We start from the raw sequence: 26,057 nt of genomic DNA, 5'->3' as shown, positions 1-26,057 counted from the left end.
CCATTCCAGAGTCTGCTAAATCTCCCTGAAAGAATTTTTCAGGTCAAACTGGGATTTGGATTTGTCCTCCTACGAGTAGTCCTACTGGAGAGTTTTCATGGCCCATCCAAACCTCAAGTTGACCTTAAAAACATTACAAACTGAAAAAAACAGCTCTTCTGCGTTCTGGGTATCAATAATTTTAATTGTCAGACTGCTGGGCAGCTATTTGGAGGAGCCCACGGCTGCTGTTTGTTGGGACAAGGATTGAGGAGTCGGAGTAGGCAAACAACAGTCCTATGGATCTCATTTTTTCTTGGCAAGAGGCCGTTTGCTTGCCAGTATGTCAATATAGAGCGTGAATTAGTCCTTTTAAATCATTCATGTTTTCATACGAGATGCTGGCATGTTGGGCTGTAGAGGAGCTGAAAAGGTTTTTTTTAGCCACCTTGCAATGTCCTTGGGCTATTTCTTAGAGATCTTTTACATTTCGTTTGAAAGGCGACTAGTATTGATGCACCAGGAGCATGTGGAAAGTGTGGACAGACGGACTCTCATCCTTCAGAACTACAGGCCAGACAGCTGCTGGTCAGATGCTGTATGCACTGAGGAAGACATCAATCTTCATCCATAGAGGGAAAGGGAGTCAGCTGAAGCTCAAAAAATTATTTCTATGGTAACACGGTCAGAGGCTGAGCTTCACGGCTACAACTCATCAGAATTCATACATGTATGTCCTCCACAGTCACAGGAGGGAGAGTCATACATGCGTAGATACATCACATCTGTGGCAGCGTGGCTTAGTCCACGCTGCTGCATTTGCTCCACATTTTCATATGTGGCCTGTTTCCAAGCGATTCAACTGTAAATGTCCAATGGGAGAGCAAACAGGAAGCAGTCGTACATCACCCGGCATTAAAAGGGCGGTTTCCATGACAACCGCGGACCTAGTTCCAACAGCAGCACTTGTTAGGTGAACAGTTTAACCATGTTTTCATCCTTTTTATCACACTTTTTATGCTCATGAAGCATTGTTTAAAAAAGTGTGCATGATAAACCCATTTTTTAATTAAGGTCATTCATTCATTCAGTCATTCATTCCAGCTCACTCATCCAGTCAAAAGGATGTAATATTGGCATGGCGCAGGGAAATACTTTTTACAGGACTGTTCAGCCAAGACTCTTAAATACAAGAGAATTAGTTTTTAAAAGAAAGTTTGAATTTAATTCTGATCAGAAGTCTGATTTATCAACATATCGGAGCTAGCATTCAGGTTTTTCATACACTCTCCTACATATCGTCATCAGAATATGGTGTTTACATCTGCCAAGTTGAATACAGAGCATTTGAATATCCAGAAGGTAAACGTGGGAAAAATAATCAACAGAAAGGATTAGGGAAAAAATAAAAGGTTGGCCAAATCCCAAAAACAAATGACCACATTACAATTGATGATTTGAACCATAAACACTGACAATGTGCCTGGGAGAGTCATCTGATGTCGCACACATTCACGTCAGGAAACCGGCAAGAAAGGTAATAATACTTCAGCCAATGTAAATGTGGATGTTCACGACACAGGTTTCAAATTGTTTAATATCTGGCTTTACGGGTAGTTTTTGATGATTTAAATGCATCCAACACATTTGTAAGGCCTAAAAAATACACAGTCTGTTCTGATCTGAAACACTGAATGTTAGCATATTGTTTGTGCGACGGGGTACCTTTAATGGGACGGCTCTTAAAATCCCCACAAGTTCACAATTGAAAGGATTGTGGTGAAGGCAAGTTTAAAGACTTCAACAAAACAACAACAAAAACAAAAATGTCCTCTACAGAGTTAGGTCATCTTTCTGTTCTATTGTAAACCAGTACCAGTGGTGATAACGCGTAACCCCAGTCTCAGATATGACAGTTGTGTACTTGGTACACCGCAATCCACCAGAACCACCTCCTGGTGACTCATCTGCTGTTCATCAATGGAGCACTTCATTCATCCATTAATTCAAAAAGAAAAAAAGCTGCAACTGAACGAAATCCCGCCAGTGATTAAACTGCCACCACAACATAATTAGAAAAAAGCTGTTTAGAGATTTATATGAATGTAATTCAGAAGAGAAATGGTAACAACACTGATGAGCCTGGGAAACCTATGGTCATTCTAACGGTGGCCAAAATGTACATGCATCATACTTGATGTGAGACACATCATTTATGGTCTCTATCGCCACTTTCAAGTCTCCTCCAATACAGCATGACGTTCATTTTGTAAACTGTGGTCTTATTAAAAAAGACGATGAAGCACGATATGCATTTTAGTGTGGATACAGCATGATTGACAGCTAGTACCATCCAATCGGTGCATGGTTGCAGGTGAAGGTGGGCTCAGTAAGACCCGCCCCCAATTCTACGTTACGGTCCAAAAACCCAAGATGGCGCTGGTCAAAATGCTATATTACGCAAAAATCAATGTGTGATGTCGCGGTCGGCTGCCGCTTTTTTGACTCATTGTTTGCTTTTGTTTCGACCACTCTCATATCATTGATATTGGATGCAGCAGCTGGCGGCTACTTTTTTGGCCAAAATCCCAAAAGCTTACCATGTTCCAGAATTTATTTATTCACTGATTGACTGCTTGGTTGAACACACACACACACACACACACACACACACACACACACACACACACACACACACACACACACACACACACACACACACACACACACACACACACACACACACACACACACACACACACACACACACACACACACACACACACACACACACACAGGTAAACTTCACACAGACAAATACATATTCACAGAGGAGCACAGGGGTGCTTTAACTTGTGACTGATTGAATTTACGGAAGCCTAGGCCTGGTGAGCGGAGCCTAGAGATCATCCATGGTGTGTGTTTGGAGGTCCCCCAGGGCTATTAAATCAGCCCAGAGTGGATCAGGAAGTCATTGCCATAGCGACGGGGGGAGAAGACGGGATTTACAGTGGCCCCACCAAACGCTGTAAATGCTTTATACACATCCATCCGACAAGCACAATCATCACACTCTCTCTCTCTCTCTCTCTCTCTCTCTCTCTCACACACACACAGACACTTTTTTTCCTCCCCTCTGCCACTAAATCTTGGGGTTGATGGTGTAAATCTGGGTTCTGTTCCCCTTGGCAGAGCCCGACACAGTCCAGTAGCTGGTGAGGACCAGTTTAACGAAGCAGTGTGTTGCACCTATTTTACGTTAAGGGCCAATTTCACAGAGGAGACTTAACAACCTGTTATGTAACATGAATGCTACATTTAGGTAGTTATTTCCTGCACTCACCCACCTATAATCATATACAAAATGATGACGTGTGTCCTGTTAAAGATACTAATAAAGATTTTCATGAACCCTTTTTTATAATACTATTTATGGTCATCATTTTTTCCCCCAGCAATAGATATTCAACTTATTTACAATCTGTCATGACCTCTCAGTGGTTGGGTTGAAATTGCCTCAATGCATGAGGGATTCATGTAATCCTGCAAAACTGTTTATTATTTCATTTCAGTGATTGTTGCCTTACTGTTTGCTGCTCAGTCATAGAGCTGCATTAGGTTACTGCATTTAATGTCATGCATTTGCAGAAAACTATGGAATTTTGTCACTGTAATTAGTGCTGACTGCATCATTCATTATTATGTCTGGACAACAGGAATGGCTGATTGGCTTTAAATATTTCATGGAGTAAAATAACAAGAGGGGGCAGTTACAGTGAGCTCTTAAAGATGAAGAGCTGCAGGTGACAGGCTGCACACCTTCAAACTGACTCCTTTATTAAAACATTATGAGCTTGTTTGGCTGTATTGCAGCCTTCATTTGCCCTGAAGCCAGCCCACACTGAGCACTTGTGAATGAAACCCTGCAGTGTTTACTGATGGAGAGAGATATAAGGGCTGAGGGAGGAAGGCGGGAGGACTCCAGAGCACTGAGTCTACAGGACAGGAGGAGGAGATGTTAAGGTGGAGGTGAGAAATAACTGGTGCATTGCAGGTAAGTGAAGAGGAGATTTAGCAGGGGGGTAGACGGGAGCAAGCGTCAGGCCTCTGCAGTGCTTTGCTGTAGGAGAACATCAATCCAGAGCCCACTTAGCGGCCATCGCTGCCTTCAGACTCCAACGGGACACGCCGCGTTCAGAGAACAAGAGGGACATGAGGCAGCCTTGCACCACCGCACACCACTAGCTACACTATCCAACAGCATTATTAACTCAAATTACACGGCCCATGTGTGTTTTGCAGTAAATACAATTATTTTGTCCCTTAATTACGCTTCCGTTTTTTTGCAAGCTCTATTAAATCAACTGTGCCATGACAAGGGTAAAAGCTATAAGCTGTCAGTATGTCACAATGCTTTTTTCTTAAATCATCATGCAAGTTGGTTTACGTCATGAGGACATTTGGATTATTCTTTGTTTTTAACAGGTTCGGCTGTGATGACTCTGCCGCAGCCTTTTACAACAGACGAAACGTCTTTTGACTGAAGCAATAACGCCGAATTGTGACACAGAGAAGAGTCCACCACCACTGTCCAACGCCTCTGAAACAGGATCCATCATCAGCATAACGCAAAATCTGCTAAACGATGGCTCCGTATCTGTTTTATATCTGCGGAATTGTTGTATATTCTCGTCCCCTTCCCTCTGTGTTATTTGGTTTGCCTCCCATTAGAGTGTTGACAGACAGTGGATGCTGCATGCTGTGGAGATGCAGAGAGCGTGGGAGTTGATGGCCAGGATTATGCCACGCAGCGCAGTAGATGCCTGCTTCATCGCATTTAACCATTATCGGGAAACCTGTCTCCAAGAATCTGTGTGAAGTAAAATGTGCATTCTTTCAATAGTTCGTTTTTGTACACCTAATTCATATTTAAGGTGGTTTAAAGGTATTTATCATGTTTGAATGCAGTAATTGCATTAGTATTACCCAATTAACTGTGTTGCATCCAGTGGAAAAACATTTTTTTACAATAATGAGCTTTGTTGTTTAGAATGTGTTCCAACCAAGATGTAATTCTGTCTTGAATTAAGTGTTTCATTCAAAGAGTTTTCATTTGCATCATTTCCTCACCTGCAGTATGATATAATACAAAAAACTTTTCAGCCAAAAACATACAGAATGTGTACTAATGCCTTCCTCAGTTCAGCCTCACACACCTACAGTTCGTCTCTCCAAATCTCCTAATCTCCCACACTGCAGATTAACTGAAGCTGTTTTTCTTAACCTATCCGTCCTCTCTCCTTTGCCTCCTTTTCTGTTTCTCTTTTCATTTTCATTTGTCCACTGTCAAAATCTATTTTCTGTTTTTTTTCCTCCCCCCGATTCTCTTAAACATCACTCAGAAAATAAATAGTAACAAACTGTTGATGGATCATATACTTCTTTATCAAAGGCAGCTCAAGCAAAATTAGATGACCTTCATCGATGCAGACTCTGTTGCCCTCTCACAAAGAATAAAACCCTTTTCAGACATAAATTTGTAACATTGCTGGTTTGATCTATTATCTGATAAAAGCTGTAGCTTAAATGTTTTGTACTGGAATAATTCAACCAATGTTTTTTACATGGGACTGCATCTAAATAGTGCGTCACTTTCAGGAACATTTTGTATGACATGTCTACGCATCTTAAGCTTTTTCATAGACTTGTGAATCATTTCACCTTATTTGGGGTTAGCGGTTTATTCAGTAGAGGGATTACGTGATAACACACAAATTGATGCAATATTTGACATCCGTAGAACGAGTAGTAGTGGCTTCTGGAGAACAGCAATGACATAAGGAGCATTGATGACAAGGAGGAACATTTTCAAACTTATTTGCCAGTTGAGTTAATGGTTATGTCGATGGCTTAAAGGTTGTAAAGCACAAAAAAAAAACACATAAAACATCAGCAAAGTCTGTGAAGGAACTAGCAAATGTCTGATCTGACAGTATTGCGTTTTCTATGATCTATTTGTCCATTTTAGATAGTTGACATTTTCATTGTGGCCTTTAAAAAGACTTACTTATATCATATTAAACCTGCTCTGTATCAAATGTATGCCGAGTGTTACTGGATAGGTCTGATCCTGAGATTGCCATTATTACTGTTGTGGAAAACGAATGTAAAATGGACAGCAAATGTGAGGGAGCAGAGAGAGACTGGGGGATTGTGTAAATGGGCCGTAAACTGCTCTCTTTCCCTCCTACTTCGGCAGCGCTGTAACATGATAGCTCATCTAGCAAATGCCATCTTCTTCTCATCCCCAAAACCGAGGCAGTTTTTCTTCTCCTAACTGGATTATCAGTAATCAATAGTGATTATGGGGTGGAGCTGCCCGGGCCTATAGCCGGGGTGATGTGTGCCAGGAGTGAGGAGTCAGTAATCACTACAACATAAGGGTCGGAGAGGGCCAGAGTCTTTTCTCAGCCAAATGACGCCACAGGTTATCACAGTTACACAATCCACACACATACTGTAGGGGTGTGCACAGTCCTATTAGGAAACACTAACATTTGACGAGTAGACATTTGTCCTGTACAACAACAGCAGTATACACACACATACTGTAGATGGGCATGATATACCTGGAGGGAAAGGATGTATCTAAAAAAAGAGTATGAACGTGAGTTATCACTCAGGGTTATTTTCTGATACCCCTGGGGGGTTCCTTCATGCCATGAAGACAATTAGTAACCCTGACTCATAGCTGGCTAGAAGGAGGAGTGTAGGAGTGAAAGCTGCTAAAAACAGCAGCAACAATACCCTGATGTGAGGGTGAAAGCTACTGTTGACTGCTAATTTTCCAACGTGAAACTAATTCTGCTCTGTGACACATCGCAGGTGGAGACCGCAAACTTGCCAGCCCAGATCCGAGTGGTAGATCGTATGATGTTGCTCTTCAGATGAAGTGTAAACGAGGCTCAAGCTCATATGGCTGCAGCCGTTCAAAAAAGGTTGAAGGTGTGACGCACATGAAAGTGCTGCCTCGGATACTGTAACAGTACGGTGGCTGGGTTGCGTAATGCCCTCAAACTTCTCACAGAAACCGTGCCATGCATTTTATTTGACTGCCCCATTTATTTGATCAACTGCATGTAAATCCCGCACACACAAAGTCATTCTGAAAATGGAAACTTGAAGAAGAACAGAAATCTGTATTATTCCTTGTACAAAAAATTATTGATGCCACATTTACAACAGTTTAAACTGGCGAAATAAAAAGACAAAATTATATTAACCCTTTCTGCAACGGCTGTTTCGGACCCATTCCCTACAGATTTTACTTATATCTATTTAATGCTTAATAATTGTGGAAGACACAACTCAAGAATTATATTTTTAACCAAATTGTTTTATCAATGTATAACCATGAAAGAAATAAAGACTTTTGAACACACTTTTATTTGGAAAAACACAAAATTGCATGTAAATTGTTCTATTTTTTACCCTGAACTTACTTAAATATGATTTTTAAAACTATTATATTTCCTCTGTCCCACACTTCTTGCCCAAACCTTTAACCAAATTTCAGGCTGAAATATAAAAGTACTAAATGCAAGTTTTGATTAAGCACATGTCCAGTGAACTAACCAACCTACTGGATGGAGTCTGCACTGAGAATAATCACATTTAAATGCACATTTATTTTGTTTCGTATCAGGAAGCTTTTCTAAGAAAAACCTAGAAAAGCTCATTTGAATGAATATTATTTGGCATATATTCAAGATGGAAACATTCTTTGATAATAATTTCTTACAATACTATCATAGTAAATGACTATTTAGAAATGGAAGAATGTTTTCTTCTGTCTATTTTCTTGTGTTACAGCATGTTGTGGATGGATAATATTAACCCGCAATGCGATGAAATGCAAAGTGAAAGGGAAGATTAAAGAAATGAGCCGCAGTGATGTGACAGTCACATCTCAGAAAAAAAGGGACAAAGATTCTTGTCAAAATACATTTTACAAGCTGTTTGCGATGTTAGGTGTAAAAGGACTCTGAAGTCAAATATTGGTTTTCAGGAAATGTGAGAACTGAAGAAAGAAAGGAAGACAGAAAGTCAGAAAATAAACTATATGATCTTTAAAAGTGTTATAACACACACACAGACCTTGGTCCCGGCTCGCTTTGCTTTTTCCTGTGGTCTTGGAGTGAGAAGACAAGAGTTGGAGAGGGAGGTTTTCTGTTCCCCTCTGGGTTGATAAGCTCAATAAAGCATCAATCACAGCTCATGTGCATCTCTCTCTCTCTCTCTGTCTATGGAAAACGTCATTCATGCAATACGTTCCTGCACAGAAGACTCTGAAAACAAGGCTGTTTATTCGTATATAATATGAATTTCGCTATAATTTAGAGACCAAAACAGTAATGGGAGCTGATCAGGATTTACAGCCTCTGTAAGCCGTACACTTCACTCTCTCTCTCTATGACTCACTGTTGACACATCTGTATCTTTTTTGGACTGTGTGACTTTGTCACGTCACAACTTGCTCGTCAAAAAGAGAAGACACTTTCCCACCTCTGTCTTCAAACTATGCCCGAAATAGTAATCAGACTTTTTAAAAAATTGGCAAATGCTACGCGGAAAAAGGTTCTTCTTTTTTTTGACAACAATCCGTCCACAGTCCTCGGTCCTCTCGGTCTGTCTCTTGCACTAAGACAACACACAGGTTGACTGTTTTGGCTCTGTCAGTAGTCATCCCCACAAGGTAACTGGCATTTCTGTGGTTTCTCTCTGAGGAAGCCATCACCTCCCACTGATTTCCTCAGTCCTGCCCTTCTTTCCTTGATTATTCTTACCTCATGTCCTCACCGTCTCCCCTCTTAGGTCTCTGAGCCCTGTTTTTGGTGGGGAGGTTTTTGCAGAAAAAGTGGAGCTTTGACAGGCAAAGCTGAACTATATATATTGCCTTATACCATTGCTTTATGTTGGAGGCTGTGTTATGCACCACTTTAGGACAACAGCTTCAGTAGGGGTGTATCATTAGCAGGCCAAAGCAGGACACTGCATTTCTGGTGTGAAAGCATGACTGTGCTTTGCATTGCATGCCACCCACCTGCTCAAACCAGGCCAACAGTGAACTAGACAGAACACAAACATGTTTGGTTATATCAAAGTCACCCTGCATAGTACGTGTCTTACCTTTGGACTATAAATCAATGAAATCAGAGTATGGCACCTGTGAAGACTTAAGATTAACGGAAGATGGTTGATTAAATCTTGTACTAACGTATGTGATCTTGTGGACAGCAAAATATTAGGTTTTACCTGCATGTTCCAGCCTACTCGTTTATCCAGAGTGAATTTTCAGATATCCTCATCCTCATGATTGAAACGTAGTATTAGGTGAAGATGATTTTGGAAATAAAAGCCAGCGTGAGAACAGAAATAGCGCCGTTTTACTTAATGTGTTATTATGTTTCGGTGATAGCAAAACTCCTGAGCTGTCAAGTTTACCTGCCTTTTATGATCACCTTCTCAACGGCAAAGTATACTTTTTTATACTTGAGTACACTCAAGACTAATGCAATTGTTGACCTGTTGTTCAAATTATAATTACTGTTGGAATTATATTGTTTTGTTACAGAAGAAGTTGTGCTGGACTTTCATGACAATTATCAAACTTTTGCTCCATCATGGCGGGAGAATGCTGCTTTTAAAATAGCCAATTTAACTGATTCTTACTGATATCAGACTGTAACTAACCTCTACCGTGGCTTCTGGAAATGTTTGATAGTCGATTACATTATATTGCACACTGTACAAGTTTAACTGAGTGCACCATAAAGATACCAAACGCCACAGTCGGGATGCTTTTCTTTTTTTTTCTGCGCTGCTCTAATCCTGGTACTGTATTTGTTGTGAAGAGGAGGCCATCGGAAATAGGCTGGTACAGTAAGTGATGACTGTGCCGGCCACAGTGACACCCGTGAGCCTAGAGCTACAGCACACTCGCTCAGAACGTAGCACAGTTTCTAATTAACTAATGAAATATTAACCACCTCTTCATTCTCATTCTATTCTGTCTGCTTCCTTTTGCACTTTCCTCTCTGGTTCTTATTACCCTCTTATTATCCTCTTTACCCCCATTTTTCATGAGACTTTCATGTTCTCATATGCCACAGATGAAGCCAACGTTCTGTAAAATGAGCTACAGCTCCAAGGCGCACATACGTATTCCCGAGCCTCATTTTCAAAGACATTGATTTGACACCACTGTGTCATTATTTAGATGTAATAAATCATGACATTTAAACAATGAGGCAGGAGAAGAAAAAAAAAACTAATGGGAGATGCAGCAAAGCAAATTTAGTGACATACACACCCATGCAATTACCATATGACCACCTCTTTGCGATCCAATTTGAAATTCACATTGTATAGGTGTGAATGTTTGTTTAAAGAGATTGGAGTAAACAAAAAAAAGTTTAAAAAAAAAAAAAGCTTTAAGAGCCACAATTTGAATGCACACATACGGTACACAAATGAGCCACACACAAACACACGCTAAAGGACAGCCACTAGGTTCATGTGCTGCTGTGATATTGGCAGCCTGGCTCAGTGCCCATCAATAAAGCTCTGGAACAGGCCAGGGGGGGCCAGGCCCGCATGCTGTTCTCCCAGGTGCCTATTCTATATTAAGGTGGGTTTCCAGACCAGCTGAGCCAGCAGGGGGTGCACAGTGAAGGGAAATGTGCGGCCTGAACAGTAGTTGGCTACCTCCTGCCACGGCTCACACAAAGGAAAGCACTTATTAGCCACACACACACGAGAACGAGCAGGTTAACACATGTAGTCAGAAAATTTAATTTCTTGTGACAGCAAAGTATTTAAGGCAGTAAAAAAGCAAGTGTGAAAAATAAATAAAAATGTCTCACTGGTTTGTTTCAGGGTGAAGTTAATTAGCTAGAATGAAAAGCTTTATCAAATGTATTTTTCAAGCACATATCTTTTAGGTAATTCAATTATTTCAGTTATTTGAGTAGGGACAGACTTTTACAGATTTTTACAGTTGATACCAATCACTGTTTCCACTTTGGAATTAGTCAATTTGATACAAATCGCTGATAAGCTCCTGCTGTCAAATATGTTTACAATGAGAAAAAAAAAAAGCTACGCCTAATTCCTTTATATACCTTAAATTCTCAAGCAGTGTCAAGCCCTCACCAGTCTCTTCCTCACTCTTTTATACACAGAAAACCTCCACGTCTCCCTCAACCTCTCGCTGCATCGATGTGTGATGTGGAGCTCTGTGTAGACCAGGACAGAGCTAATACTTCGGCTCTCGGCTACCTTGCAGGACACTGAGTTTATATCAGGTGACAACGCTCCTGGTTCTCTTTCCTCGAACACAGAGAGAGAGCAAGGCCTTCATTCGAATCAGCCTTATTTTTAGAGACAGGCTTATTCCTAATACTTTTATGCCTCTGCACTGGTGACAGCCATGGCCAGAGGCATTATGTTTTTCTGGTTATTTTTCAAGTTATATCTTCCCTCCGTCCCGAAATGTGAACGATATCTCTGGAACGCCTCGAGAGGATTTCTATAAGTTCTGCACAAAACATCCACTCGCACTTAAAGATGATTTTATTGCATTTTGGTGGTCAAGGGTCAAGGTCACTATTACCTCACAATAGAGATGAAACAGTCTCATACTGTATAATTGGAAAATTAGTCGTCGCCCCCCCCACACACGTAACATTGTTGTGGCTGTTTTCACAATCCTCTTCTGAAAGTCTCATTCTCAGTCTGCAAGTCATTGTGGTCATGAAACACATCACACAGCTAGTTTGGAAACAGATCATGCTCCAGTGTGCAACTTTCACAAATGTTGTGTAGAACATGAAACATCCAGTGCACAAACACTGAGAATTGACTTGATGTCACAGTTGTTTTCTGCACATGGGGGCACATGCACCCTGAAGCCACGCCCCACTGCTGCAGGCTGGCTGACAGAAAAACACTCTTGATTCATGAAGATCATGTAGATTCATGATGTCCCATGAATGGGACTCTAGTCAAAAAGGGCTTAACAAGCTGTTATTACCGTATCAGTCTCGGTGGATGCTCGGGACACAGAGAATTGTGACACGGCATGTTTGGCTCTTCCGGGTCCGGATGGTACTTGTCTGTCTCCGGAGGCATGTTGTTTAACGTCTGCCAGGCGCCACGGAAAACACTCGACGACAGACCGTGCAGTTGGCTTTGTCCAGCCATGTGTTTAAATTCTTCCTTCACACGTTTGTATTTCTGTAAACGCTTTCGCTTCGCTCGTGGAGGAATGTTTGTAGCCGAACATAGACAAACTTTGCGAAGAAGACCCGCCCTACTCTGCCTCTGATTGGCTCTGTGTCTAAACCTAACCAATCAAACCGACGAAGGTAGCGCGTATTAGCCAATCAGAGGGCAGGACGGATCTTCGCGCTTTGTGTTTGGGTTGAAAATACGGAAGAAGTCCGCAACATTTAATTTTAAATACGAGACGATGTCGTGTTTTAAGGGACGGGTGGCCAATCCTACTCGACACCCAGCGTGACCACACACACCGAGACTTCCGTATTCTACTTTTCATATCGGTAAGCTATTGTCCGTGAAGCCCAGCACTTCCGGAAGAGGTTTTCACATTAAAAGTCTTAACAGTAGCTCTTTATTTGGTTGGATTTTAATATGAAACACGAGTTGAGTTTCACTGATAGAAGCCAAATATGAAACAAAAGGTGAAGAGATGGAAAATGATCAGTGAATCGTTAAGTATGACATGACTTGGTGTGTGGCGATTAACTTTATTGTACTATATTTACAATTATACACAATGTACATTATGCTAAGTGTACTGTAACCATGTTAGCTAGCTACCCACTCATGCTTTATACACTGTTGGGTTTGAGGTTTAAAAATGTGTTTAAAAAAAGAAGAAGCAACTTCGCAAAGAAACTGACCAGCCTAATTGAATTTTACACAGCGTGTGTATTAAAATTGATCTGTAATCAATAGTACATTGAAGCCAAATATATAAGTCTCATTCAATAGGAAATGAAAAGGAAAAACCATAAACAGCAGTGTTCCACTATTCTACCCAGAAATAACCTGTTATGTTTATTCACAAACATTATGTTCAGGTACTACACAATGACATAGCATCATTTTCCTCTTTATGGCATTCTCATTTCAAGAAATATCCTTCCCAGCAGTAGCAAGGCAGTATCACTGAATACAAATACAAACTCTGTGTCCGGAAAGGTAGCAGAGAGAGCCACTATTGTGTTATTCTCCCGCCTGCCGAGTTGTTTTCAGCGTGCTGCAGATGAAACACACAAGCATGTGAGACTTTCTGAGGATAACAATTTAAATGAAGATGCAGAAGAGGATGAATCATTTGAGGACAAGAGGAGGAAACAGCATTCTGCTACATTGCCCTGTTTGAAGTGATTGATTCAGCCCAAGGACCATTAACATCGCTAATGTAATTCAGTGTTTCTCTTTAAAATTTTATCTCATTGATAACGGCCTCACCTTGTATCGTTCACTCTTTCCAGCTGTATCAGAGCTGATGTGATGGTATATCTGCTAATACAAATCAAACATTTTCTGCTGCTGCTGTTTAACATTAAAAGTCAGTAACAGGAAAACAATGCATTTGTCAATGTGATTAGCAATGAATATGGTTGTTCATAAAAATTCACCCATAAAACAAGACATGCTCATTTCCTCCATTTTCTTTAATCAGTGGTTCATTTGAAAGCTTTAATCAACTGGATATATTATGCATGTTTTGTTTATGTCCTTGTGCTTGCATTGTCTTTTTTTTGTTGTTTTACCTGATGATATTGTTTGTTCCCATTTTATTGTTAATTTATCCTGCTGTCTAACCAATTCCAATTTTGGTCCTTCATACAGAGGGGTGTGTAATATATTGTCCATCCCAATCATATAACAGTGAGATTAGAGGAAACATTTACACCTCTTAGTATAACAAAATACAGTTTGTCAGCATCACAAACTACAGCCAAAAAGTTGAATTGTTGAATGAGGATTTATTGCAGAGCTGTTGTGTTTGCATTAGTTTTATCCTGGTGTTCCTAATAAACTGAGTGCATGATCAACGTGTTCCCCATGTTCTACTACACAACCTCTATTTCGGCAGCCATTGTAAAAAAAAAATTGAAAGAGTCAAATAGATGCTATGTCGTCAATGAAGAATACCTTATTCAACCTTCTGCCACAAGGTTCTTCATTATCATTGTGACGGTCAGTGGCTCTTATTCCTGGGAGATATTATAAAGAATACAGGGTCCTATTGATTCAAACCCACGACAAAAGTTGAAACTCGATACAGATTTGCCTGAAACTGCTTATAACAAACCAACCATAAATATTCAGCAGGGGCCCATGGAGAACCTCTCATGTTCAATCCACCCTCCCTCTCTCTACCAGGGACACCTGGAGAGGACGAAATCTACCTTTCATCACCAGAGGTTGATAACGTCAGGCTTCAGAGAGGCCACGCTGACACGGGACAGAACATGAACAGGTGTGCAGCTGACGCTGACTCTCTCTCTCTCTGTCTCTGTTTGTGAGTGGACAAAGCAACAAACACAAGCAGGCACTTACATGGGCAAACCTCCAACAGCTAAGAGGGGAAGCTTACAGAAGCTGCAGGTGTGATATGTAGTGCTGTACAGCTGCTCTTATATCATCTTTTTCATCTTGGAAGAACAGCTTTTATAAAGGCCCAGAAAGAAAAAAAAAAAATGTTTTACTTCATTTCCACAATGAGTTTGAGAAACCTGATATTTTGAACGTACTGACAGTGAATGTTCAGCCAAATGCCCTTGTATTGCAGGATTAAGTGTTTCATCCCAGATGCATTAACCTTTATTAATGAAGAAAAAGTTTGCCATGGTCCATTTATAGCACCACTCTGACTGCATCACTTTAAAGATGGCTGGTTAAAATTTGAAGAAGGCAGAGAGAAAGAACACGTTTAACGAACTCTGTGCACACTTTATGTTAAACATCTTCTTTCTTTAATTTAAGTTTTTTAACTGAGCTGTAAAAACTAATTCCATGTCTATCTTTATTTTAAATGTCTCATGCCTATAGTCGACATGAGTTTACTCTAATTACTTTGACAACGTTTTCAGGGTTATTTGGGTGATTGTCTTGAGTATATTTTAAATCAAGTAATTTGGCTCTTACATAAGTATTTTTTTTACTCAAGTATTTCACTTCATTACCGTTAAAGTCAAAATGGTTAAAGTGTAAAAACAAAAGTCCCATAATGAAGTGACACAACACAACAACAACAAAATCTGCAGCTGCAGCAGAGAAGAAGCTGCTGATTTAATGCATTACACTGGGTCTGACTAAACACTAAATTCTATAAAATATTGATGGTGGATCCTTCAGCTGGGACGTATTTGTTAACTTCTACCATCAGTGAGGAGTGCACCACATTTCTGCTGTTTTTGATAATCCCTGTTGGGACTGCACCGCTCAGTCAGCTCAGCCTTTGAAAAAACGTGGAGCAGCGCAGTGAGACCGGAGAGGCTGAGAGGTTAAAATGAGAGGTTATATTTTACACTGAGAATGAACTAGCAGGAGGACTGTTGGGGGATTTACAGTACAGCGGATTTCTGAGGACTTTGCGGTGTGTGAGGTTCACAGGATGATGTTTAGACAGGTGTGTGACTGTCACGGAGCAGCGTCAAAAGTTAGCGCAGTGTTTGTCTTTTTGTCTGCCGACATCTCCGCCTTTTTCTGCTACTCTATGTTGCTGTTAATTCTATAAGAAGTGACAGATCTGCAGTCATCCATTATCTATACTGCTTTAAGGGTCGGAGCAGCAAGTCCCAGCTGACATTGGGCGAGCGGCGGGGTACACACACAGGGCCGACATACAGAGACAACAACCATTCACTCTCACATTCACACCTATGGTCAATTTAGATTCTCCAATTAACCTTACCCCAATTTGCATGTTTTTGGACTGTGGGAGGAAGCTGGAGAACCCAGAGAGAACCCACGCATACCCCCCCAACCTCACTCTCACTCTCTGCATGGGTTCTTCATTATGACACTTTCTGGCCAATCATCTATTCCCATTAAATACTACCAAACCAAATGCTCATATGATTTATCACACTTTTCTTAGTGCGGCAATATTTGCATCACTGCTGTTGTCATGTTACAAAAAAATCACCAATAAAAAACGGTCTTGTGTGCACTGGATTAAGTAATTAACAAAGAAAAAAAGAAATGTCCCCCTGATTCGCAAATTCATGTTAAGTGGTCATTAAAATATATTAGGAAGTTAATAATGCATTTGCCTCATAAATCATGCCACGCGTTAGGGGAGTTTTTCTCCTTTACTGTACATGACAGGACATTAGCCTTTTTTTAAGAATAAAAGTGTGGGTATCACTGATCCTTGCCCTGGTTATGACATGACATTAGATCAAAGCTAAAATGTGTGGTATCGCCCAATTTCAGAAAACATTATATTAAAGAAATCCTGTATATCGTGTATTTTAGCTAATGTTTTCCTTTGTGTAGTCAACATTTCAAAGTTAAATTACTTGTAAATTTGACTGAAAATTACAAGTATGGGATAACTGTGTTGTCAGTAAAAGTGAGTGTGTGCATGCTCCAGTGAAACTGTAGTTGAAGTGGTAAAATGCTGCTGTAACAAGTGCTCCACTTAGCAGGTGAGCATCGTGATAAAACACTGTTTGCCATCAAGCCAACTCTGCATGACTAAGGCCCTGTTCAGACCTGTTAGTAACATCCCTCCTGAGTGATCCAATCACAAGTGTGCGGCTTTAAGTACGGCCGTGAATACACCCGAGATGCATCGAAGACACATTTGAGATCTAATCACTGTGATCTCCTGATTCGGAGGTGGTCTGGGAGGCATGTGGCCACATTCTTTTAGCTGCGCTAATGCAAATGCATTCTGAGCGACATCTGAGGGACCGCCTACTCAGCTGATGTCCTCTGACCCTCAACGGTTTCATAATGAACCAAAAGCATATCTCCACTTTTCAGTGTTTCCCATACACTGATTTATTTGTGGCCACCACCACAACATTAACATTGACTGCCACATATTGATTTTCTTTTCTTTTTCCTTTTTTTGAGTAAAATCTTGTTTCATAGTAGAGCTGCATTGATTTGCTCAGCTTCTCCCCCACTCCCTCCCTCTGTTGCACTCCCTCTCACACGACACACACACACACACACACACACACACACACTGACCAATCTTTATAGTCTACTGGCTAAAAACAAGATTATTTGGTCCCTGTGAACAGAAATGATGTACATGTTTATTTAAATACAGAGCAGAAAATTGACACTCGTTCACAAGGGGTGTCTGAAGAGAATACTATCACCTCATATCCCTAAGCTGGCTGATAGTAAGAAATCATTCCATTTGGTGACTATATGGAGGGACCAATGTAGTGTAACACAGTCCAAAAAGAAGATAAATGTTAATATATGATGATATATTGAAGGAGCAGTAAGCGATTTTAAATCAATACACGTTTTGTAAAAATCTGTGATTATTTCCTCGCGGTCAGCTAGTTGTAGTGATGTGGGTGCACCTTAAGAAACATGCTAGAGAATAACGCTACGACTTCGGTGTTTTGGCCTAGTGGTTAGCGCATCAGTCTCAAATAGACCCGAGGCTGTGGGTTCGCGGCCAGGCCAGTGCAGTACTATCATCAACAACAACAAAGGGAGAGACGAGCTCCCTCCAAAATCGCTTACTGCCCCTTTAATATATACAATAACACTGACAAAGTGGTCCTTTACTTCACTTCCTGTTTCTATCTCTTGAAACGCGTGCACACACACCAGCACAAATACACACCGTCAGCAACGAAAATAATATGGTCTCAGCCCAAAGGCCAAATCCATGTCAACACCCAACAAGTCAAGGCCAGATGCTGAATATAAAGATGATTTTTGTCAACTTTGTACTTGCAGTAGAGCTGGCATTGTACCCAGGATGCTGCATAATGCAAATCAGAGACACCATTTCTTCCAGAATGAACTACTGTAGCAGCCAAGTCCCTCTGCAGGTGCCAAATGTTCACTCCCCGAGCTTCACTGTTTGTCTCAGCCCCTGACCCTCGATATGAAGGCTAGGCCTATTCCCCCCCCCCCCCCCCCCCCCCCCCCGTCTCTGTCCCTCTCTTTCTCGCTCTCTGTTGTTCCAACTGCAGAAAAACTGCAGATCTGCGTCACCGAGGACACAAGAGACGAGTCTGATGGATCTGCTATCACTCCACTCTGCACCGTTTTTATTGCTTTCACTATTTTGCTGCTTCTTTCACTTTCTTTCTTTTTGCAAGCAAGAAAAAAAACACATTCATTCAGGTAAAACCATTCAGAGCAAAATCAAAGCTGCTTCACACAGCTATCAACGGGGAAACTGGCTCTGCACATTAGCATGCTAACACTACATCCATGCCAGTCCAGATCAGCTGTGAATCAATCTCCCAGTGTGACAATCTTACACAGCAGCAAGACCACGCCGGACCGCCTCGAAGCATAATATCCTCGGCAGGATATAATTTCTGCACGCAACAGAGATGCTCATCTCTGTATTGGCATGTAAGCACCGTCCTCTTCCCCTGGAGAAAACGATTAGCTTGCCTGTGTGCGTTAGCATGCTAGGGAAAGCTAAGTGTGAGAGGCCGATTAGCTGGGATGTGTGAAATCAGACAGAACCAGTCTGAGTGCAGACGCCCATATCCTCCTCTGACCCACTTAACTCACTCGCTCTGGTTCTTTTTACTTAATATGCTTGCTGCAAACAACTCAGTCTGACTTGGTGCAGAGCACTCATGGCCAGGCTTATTCAAACAGCATCCAGAGGTGGGTCAAAAGAGGGCGATGGAAATAGGATGCTGGGTGATGTGAAAAAGAGAAGATGGAGAAAGCACCACAGGCTGTAATCTTGGTTTACATTAGCGGCAGACCTCATATTGTACAGTAACTCATTTACTGTGGTTCCCACTCAGTAAAATGGTCAACGCCACATCTTTCACTCAATTCCAGCCCGTTTCCTGTTACTATAGAAACCTATCTCTTCCTTCTTCCCAACTATTTTCTCTTTCCACCTCTCCTTCCTGCCTCACTTCAGCATGAGCTACATCAAATAGTGTGTCTATAAACAGCACTGTGAAGATATTTAATGAATGTGGTGCAGCAAGACATGATTCATCACATCTGGCAAATCACTCACTACTTATTATTATTCCTCAACTTCTGAATATTGCATGCTGTTAAACGTAGCCCTTGTGCACTGTTTTATCTGCTTTTTTTAACATGTAGAATACAATCAACAGCAAATTATCAACAAAAAAATTAGGAGAATGGCTGCAAGAAATCATTCGTACTGTGTACTAAGGAAGCTTTTACCCCTTCTCACATGCGCACACATGCATTGTGGGTACATTTTGCTGCAGTAGATGTGTCGTTCGTGTCTTCACAGTGACACTGGTGCTAAGTTACAGTGCTAATGAGAACTTAAATGTCACCCACAAAGACTCCTAGCAGACAGATTAGAGCCATGATTACACTGAACTACAAGAAAACACAGGAACACAATGATACATACACACACACACACACACACACAAACACACAAACACACAAACACACAGACACGCTCCACGTGGGTGCCCAAATCCCATTCACACATGTCAAAAGACAAACATAAGTGGATTCACAAGCAAAGGCTTATAAGCATCATGTGCACCACCTGCGATCTTCTTCCTCTACTGCTGCACTCTGCTACGGTTTATAAAGCTTCAGGAGCAAGAGGCAAAAGAAAGTGTGTGTGTGTGTGTGCGTGCGTGCGTGGGTGTGTGTGCATGCGTGCGTGCGTGCGTGCGTGCGTGTGTGTGAGAGAGAGAGAGAGAAGCATTGGGATGGCCCAATTCAGACTTTTGCATCAGTCTGCAACATTTTAACAGACATTTAAGTCATTTTCTACTCCTTTTCCCTCAATGGTATTTTGAAACTTTGCATAGATTGAATAGATTTTAGCACAGGTTTAACAAAAACTGATTGGGAATGATAGCTTTGAAAATAAATTGTCTTGGGTTATTTCTTTTAGCTTCTGCGGAAGTATCGAAGCCAACATGTAGCAGGTAGAAACTGCAGAGGAATCGATGCTGGGAGCATCTTCATCACAGATGCTGATCATTGTACATACTATATTACAGGGTTATATATATCAAATTATAATTGTATTTATAAAACACTAGAAATAACAAATCCTGGAAACGGATATGTTGTGCATGACAGAGCTACGCACAAGTGGTGAAAGGATGCATTTAGTTATTTTGACGGACTATTCAAGAGGTCTGTCACAACAGGGGTCACGAACTGTGTGAGTTAGACAAGAACACGACAATGTATCTTCTGTTGTCAGCGGGTTGATGCACTGAAAGATGTAAGAAAGAAAAAGAGAACCAAAGTGATTCAGTCCTGCTGTCCTCTGTACAGGATGTGACCCTCATCATCATCCCTCATCAATCAGAGTTGTGCTACCAGCATCTGTGTGCCTTGACTTAAAGTAGAGAGGGGTTGTGAGGTCAAGTTACTTTACTTTCCACCACCAGTCCTTTCCCTGTTTCTCCACTCTTCCTCATCACAACATTTCGAATCATCATCACTGTTATTCTGCTGTCAATCTCTGAACCGCCTCTTCTCTCTTTTTGTCTTTCCTTTCCCCCTCATTTATTCTTTTTTTTCTTGACGACTCCGCCTCCCAATCTCTCCCGTGCAAAACCACATCCCCGCCTTCAAATGGGAATCAATAAGTCAGTTTGTGAAAGTCACCCTCGTTCTCTCACTCACTCTTTTCATTTACTCCCTCACACAATCACACATACATACAAATAAAGTCACATGTGTCGTAATATGCCTTTTATAGTCCACTAACACAGCTACTGAAGCTAAACAAATCCTGGATGTCGGAAAGTTAAAAAAATATGTCACATCACCTTTTCATTACATCTCAAAGACACTGCACTGCGGAAATTAAATCACACACTGAGGATTATTCTGTGGGAATTATGTTCAAGTGCTGCAATGCATACCACCACTAACTGACACCAAGGACAAGAGGACACTGAGGAAACATACCCAACTGAAAATGAGAACTATCATATGTTAAAATGTGACACATGAAAATAAATCTGAGCACCCCTGATCATTGCTGTCTCATCCAAGAACAGAAAAGCTCAGGGAAGCAGCTGTGTGCTGCACTTCAGCAGAGATGGGACTGTTAAACAGACGTACATTTCCCAAACCAACCACTTAGTCCTCATCTCTAAAGTATTTTTTTGTTGTAGAATTAAAAAAAACAACAACATTGTTTGAAAACACCTCCAATAATGCATGAATTGAACCTTTCTGTGGCCTGTCTGAGTCTATTTTTGACAATTGACACAAAGGTGGAGTTGATACGTTATTTAACGTGTTTTCAAACAGTAATATTTTTGGCTTTACACAAGAAAAGACTCAACTCCCCAATAAGCTTGCTAAATGGGAACCGCAGTGGAAGCAAAGACCCAAGGCCACAAATTCCTCAATTTTCCTCAAACAAAATGTTCTTTAGACTATATCAAGTTGAAAAGAGGAATTGACAGCTTGTGAAAACACAAATGTTTATCAGTGTCAAAAAGCTTGTTAAGAATTAAAATGTCCCCATTCTCAAAATGTTCTTTAGACTATATCAAGATGAAAAGGGGAATTGACAGCTTGTGAAAACACAAATGTTTATCAGTGTCAAAAAGCTTGTTAAGAATTAAAATGTCCCCATTCTCAAAATGTTCTTCTCTGACCTTTCCATTTTTAGTGTCTGTTCCATGCAGTAAGTTGGGGGGTTTGGGTTGAGTTTTTTTTGTTTTGCAGTCTTATATTTAACTCTTTCAAACTGTGGTTATTTTTGTTTTATAGACCTTAATGGATTTCCTCCAAAGACCACAGCACTGTAACAGTGGAAGCTATCGTAAGAGTTCTAAAAGGAGGATATGAAGGTGTCCTGCCGTAAATCCTGCCATAAAGAGAAAGGATGGGATACGGATTTATCCAGCTAAGAGCCTGCACCGGTGGATCCGGTCTACAAGAAGCAAGATAGTGAGAGGAGGTGACAAGACTGGACGGCGACTGTGCGACGAGGATCCACCTTGATAAAAGGAAAAGAGGTATGGAAGGGATGCAAAATGGAAATGGGTTGAACCAAAATCTATACCAAAACACATGAAAGCCCTCCAGTTTGAGGCAAACACACACACACGATTCCAGTCTGGACGCCATGAAAATCTTCAGTAAAGCTTATGACTAGACAAAAACACACCACGCGACTGCTGGCTCACGTCAACGGGCCTCTTTGATTAAAATGGTCCCTGGAAGAAATTTCAGGAGCTAAATAACGAGCTAAAATTATATTTCTGCAGATGTATGCTTTTCAAATCCCATGACATTACTAGATCCACAACGATTAGACAGATTAAAAAAGCATCAGTCTAGATTGAGATGTAATATTTGCACGCAAAGAGACATCGGTCATGGGTACTTTTTATTTACTGTTGTGTGCCTGTAATGTTTGTTGTGACAGCAAACTGCAAAGAGGATGCACACCGATGGAAAGGGAGATTTAGAAATCAAAAGGTAAAGACGTCTGTTTCCAAGCGAGCATCTGTGTACATCTGAGCACTAGATACCACCATAATGCTACACTATACGTGTTGTAGCAGTGAATTACAAACAGTATTGCAGACGTAACCTGAGTTGACAAGAATACATGTCTGTCTTTATGTTTACAAAAAAAGTGAGGTATGGGGGTGTGTCACAAGGGTGTGAGAGCAAGGAACAGGAGTGCTCCAGTTCTACCTCCGTGCTTTTGAAAAGTCAATGACAGATGAATAATTTACAGAGAATCAGTCAGGGGCTGTCAGTGCCACTGTAAGGCAAGACTGCAACAAAAGGGGGAAAAAAACTAAAACAGGACAGGCCTAAATCTTCGTCCAAGTTGCACAGCTTGTTTCCAAATAGGGGGAACGTGTAAGAAAGGGAATAAAAAGAAGAATGAATCAGAGTAGTAGGAAAGATGGAGTAAAAGGGGAAGTCAGAGTGACACAGCTGCAGTTGACATGTGGCAGGTGGAGCTGAAAACAATTGGATAAAGGACTTTTAGACAATGAGGGGAAACTTCAGCAGATGAAAACCCCCACTGACCCTTCCACCATCCATCCACTACACAAGCACGTACACACAAACACCAAGCAAAAAAACCATTAGGAAGAGCCCACAAGACCTTCATCATCAGGTCAAGCCCCCCCCTCCTGTCTTGCTTTGTTCCTTTTCCAGGTTGTATCTGAACCCATCAATAACATCTGTCTCTCTCTCTCTCTCTGCCCCTCACTGCTCTGTCCACAATCAAATCACTGTGTCAGACTGGATGAGGTGTGTGTGGGGGGGGGGGGGGGGGGGGGGGGGGGGGGGGGGGGGGGGGGGGGTGAGGACACCGCTTGCTTAGCTTCAGCCCACTCACAAAAATAGTTCCTCGTTTGGACCACCGAACGTGGGCCTGACATATTTACATGCAGGCCCACATCACACACACCAGAAAAGGCTCCTCGGTGGTGAGGTGGTTGCTAGGTGCCAATGGAGTAATGATGTGAAAAATCAGCCTCTTCGGCTTTATAATGAGAGCTGTGAGGAGGACAACACAAACTCGTTTGCATCAGTATAAATGGAGGCGTTCAGTGTGATATGGTCTAAATGCTATTTTGGATCTTGTTCCAACCCCCAGCTGGAAAAGGCTTTTTTAAGGTAAAATACAGGCCATCGCACAAAAACCAGCATTGGCAAATGACAAAATAACACAAAAATGTCTGTATCACCAGGGTGCGGTTTGCCTTGGGGATGCGAGCACAGGATTTCCCCCTTTTTGATCAATATATCCCCACCTCTGCTGAATAATTTCTTTCCCAGTGGGGAAAGTCGGTTCCACTGCGACTCGGGAGGTCGGAAAAAAATGGAATTAGCTGTGCACCACCATAAAGTGTCCCCTGTCTGATGCTCAGTTGGTTGAGGTTTGCAACTTTACCACCAGATGCCGCCAGAAAAGTACAAAAATTACACACTGGGGCTTTAAGTGCTGTAAAGTGAACAATCTAAGTGCGATAGAACGTTAAAATCCGAAATGGACCCCCCATTGTCAGCGCTGCACCATCCCCCTTTTATGCCTAAATGTCCTCACTGGTCAAATGAATTTCAGAACGTTGCAGCCGAAGCTATAAACAATTTGTTTAGTTTTTTTAATTAGTCAATGGCAGAAAGTTAATTAGCCACTAATTAACTAACTGATTTATCATTTCATTTAGGAAATCATTAGGGCACTTTTCATTATTTTATGACATAGAATAGGCAATTCATTAATAAGAGAAATAATTGGCTGATTTATTGAAAATGAAAATTATCATTAGTTTCCATTTTCTCCACTGATGGGAAAATATGTTACAGCTACCATAAAACCTTTAAAGCTCCTTTCATTATTCACTCTAAACGTAGGACACATGACGATGGAGACAATTACAACACAACATCCCACCATGCCCACATGCACTCATGCATGCACACATTTGTACTTACTCAACACACACACACACACACACACACACACACAAACACTGACAGAAACACTAGTATGATTAAAATGGAAAGGATTAGGTGGGAGCAGGTGCCTAAATGAATTGTTGGTGCAAAACCCAGAGAAAATACAGTATGTCAAACACAAGCCCATCATGCTGCACACACCACCGAGTATTTCCTCTAATCGAACCAGACATTTGTCATTCTCCCTACCCCTTCGATTTATTTCTGTCACCTAATCGCTGTCAGCCTCTCTTCTGTGTGTGCACGTGTGTGTGTGTGTGCGAGTGCGTGCGTGCGTGCGTGTGTGTTGGTTGTGCTATAGTATTTCTCTGCTCAATGCCGTGTATTTGCAGTATAAGTGTGAGTTTTTAGACATGAGATTGGGTGTGCATGTGTCTCTCTTCTCTCCTCGTTCTGCTCTGCTCTCTCTGAATCAGGACATGTTGTGAGCAGCCAATGATGATGATGACTCAGTAATGTGAGAATGTCACCAGAGTCTGGGAGATGTGACTGGTTTCTGTCTCTCTGCCAGAGATACTCGCACTGTAGCTTTCTCAGCACACTTCACCACTGCTGCTGTCAGTTTCTTTTTGTTCTTATCGGCTCCTCTCTTGTCTCAAATCCTATTTCAAGTGTCTCAATTGCAGATAATATCCAGCTACGATTTAATACACTTTTGGTTACACTTAAATCCATTGCCACTTGCCAGATCCCAAATCTGATTAGAGGCTTTCCAGGGCTACATGAAGATCAGAGTCGGCTCTACATCAGTCCAGTTAGTCCAGATAGTCCACGTAATGCACCTGAAGCCTGACGAAGAATAACTTGCGCACTTCCTTCTCACAACATTAGCGTCTTAGCTAGGTTGAGAGCTCTCTCATCCACACAGATCATTCAGTGGTTGTACTGATCGGGGATCAGATAAGCCGCAGCTGCATTATGTCTTCTCTGTGGCCTTACGTGTTGAAATTCCTATCCTACTTTTATTGCGGTAGGAGTTAATCAGAAGAGAGACTCATAAATGCAGTTTCAACAGGATTTTTTAATCTCGAAGTACAGCTCATAATACAGCTCGAAGAGGGATCAGTTTGCATATGGTTGAACATGACATTTATACCCTATGACTGGTGTTTGTCTTCTGGTGCTTTCCCACTCTGAGTTTTACTTCATACCAGGAACTATTGCTAACTTCATTTCCAGAAACAAGAAGCAACTGCTTCCACAATTTTCTTCCTGTTGCTTTTAATGTGATGGCTATTTTCAAGGATATTGCATCAACACACGCCTTTCTGGGTGGATGCAGCTCATATAATATAGCTGCACAATCTGTCTAGGACACGTGGCTA

General features: G+C 41.3%; 1 protein-coding gene and 1 long non-coding RNA gene across 3 annotated transcripts in view; one reads left to right on the top strand and one right to left on the bottom strand.

Annotated features, from left to right (window-relative positions):
- The window catches only part of LOC118282978 (NALCN channel auxiliary factor 1), a 58,344-nt gene that overhangs the window by 24,370 nt on the left and 7,917 nt on the right, over window positions 1-26,057 (bottom strand). The gene's annotated exons all lie outside the window — the stretch shown is intronic.
- Window positions 12,469-22,600, top strand: LOC118282979. Its single transcript, XR_007032149.1, has 3 exons — window positions 12,469-12,602; window positions 14,461-14,557; window positions 22,009-22,600. It is a non-coding gene; the product is annotated as an uncharacterized LOC118282979 (long non-coding RNA).

The sequence above is a fragment of the Scophthalmus maximus genome, chromosome 14 (assembly GCF_022379125.1).
Source record: "Scophthalmus maximus strain ysfricsl-2021 chromosome 14, ASM2237912v1, whole genome shotgun sequence".
Taxonomy (NCBI): domain Eukaryota; kingdom Metazoa; phylum Chordata; class Actinopteri; order Pleuronectiformes; family Scophthalmidae; genus Scophthalmus; species Scophthalmus maximus.
Note: the sequence above shows the minus strand (reverse complement) of the source record. Positions and strands in the feature narration are given on the sequence as shown.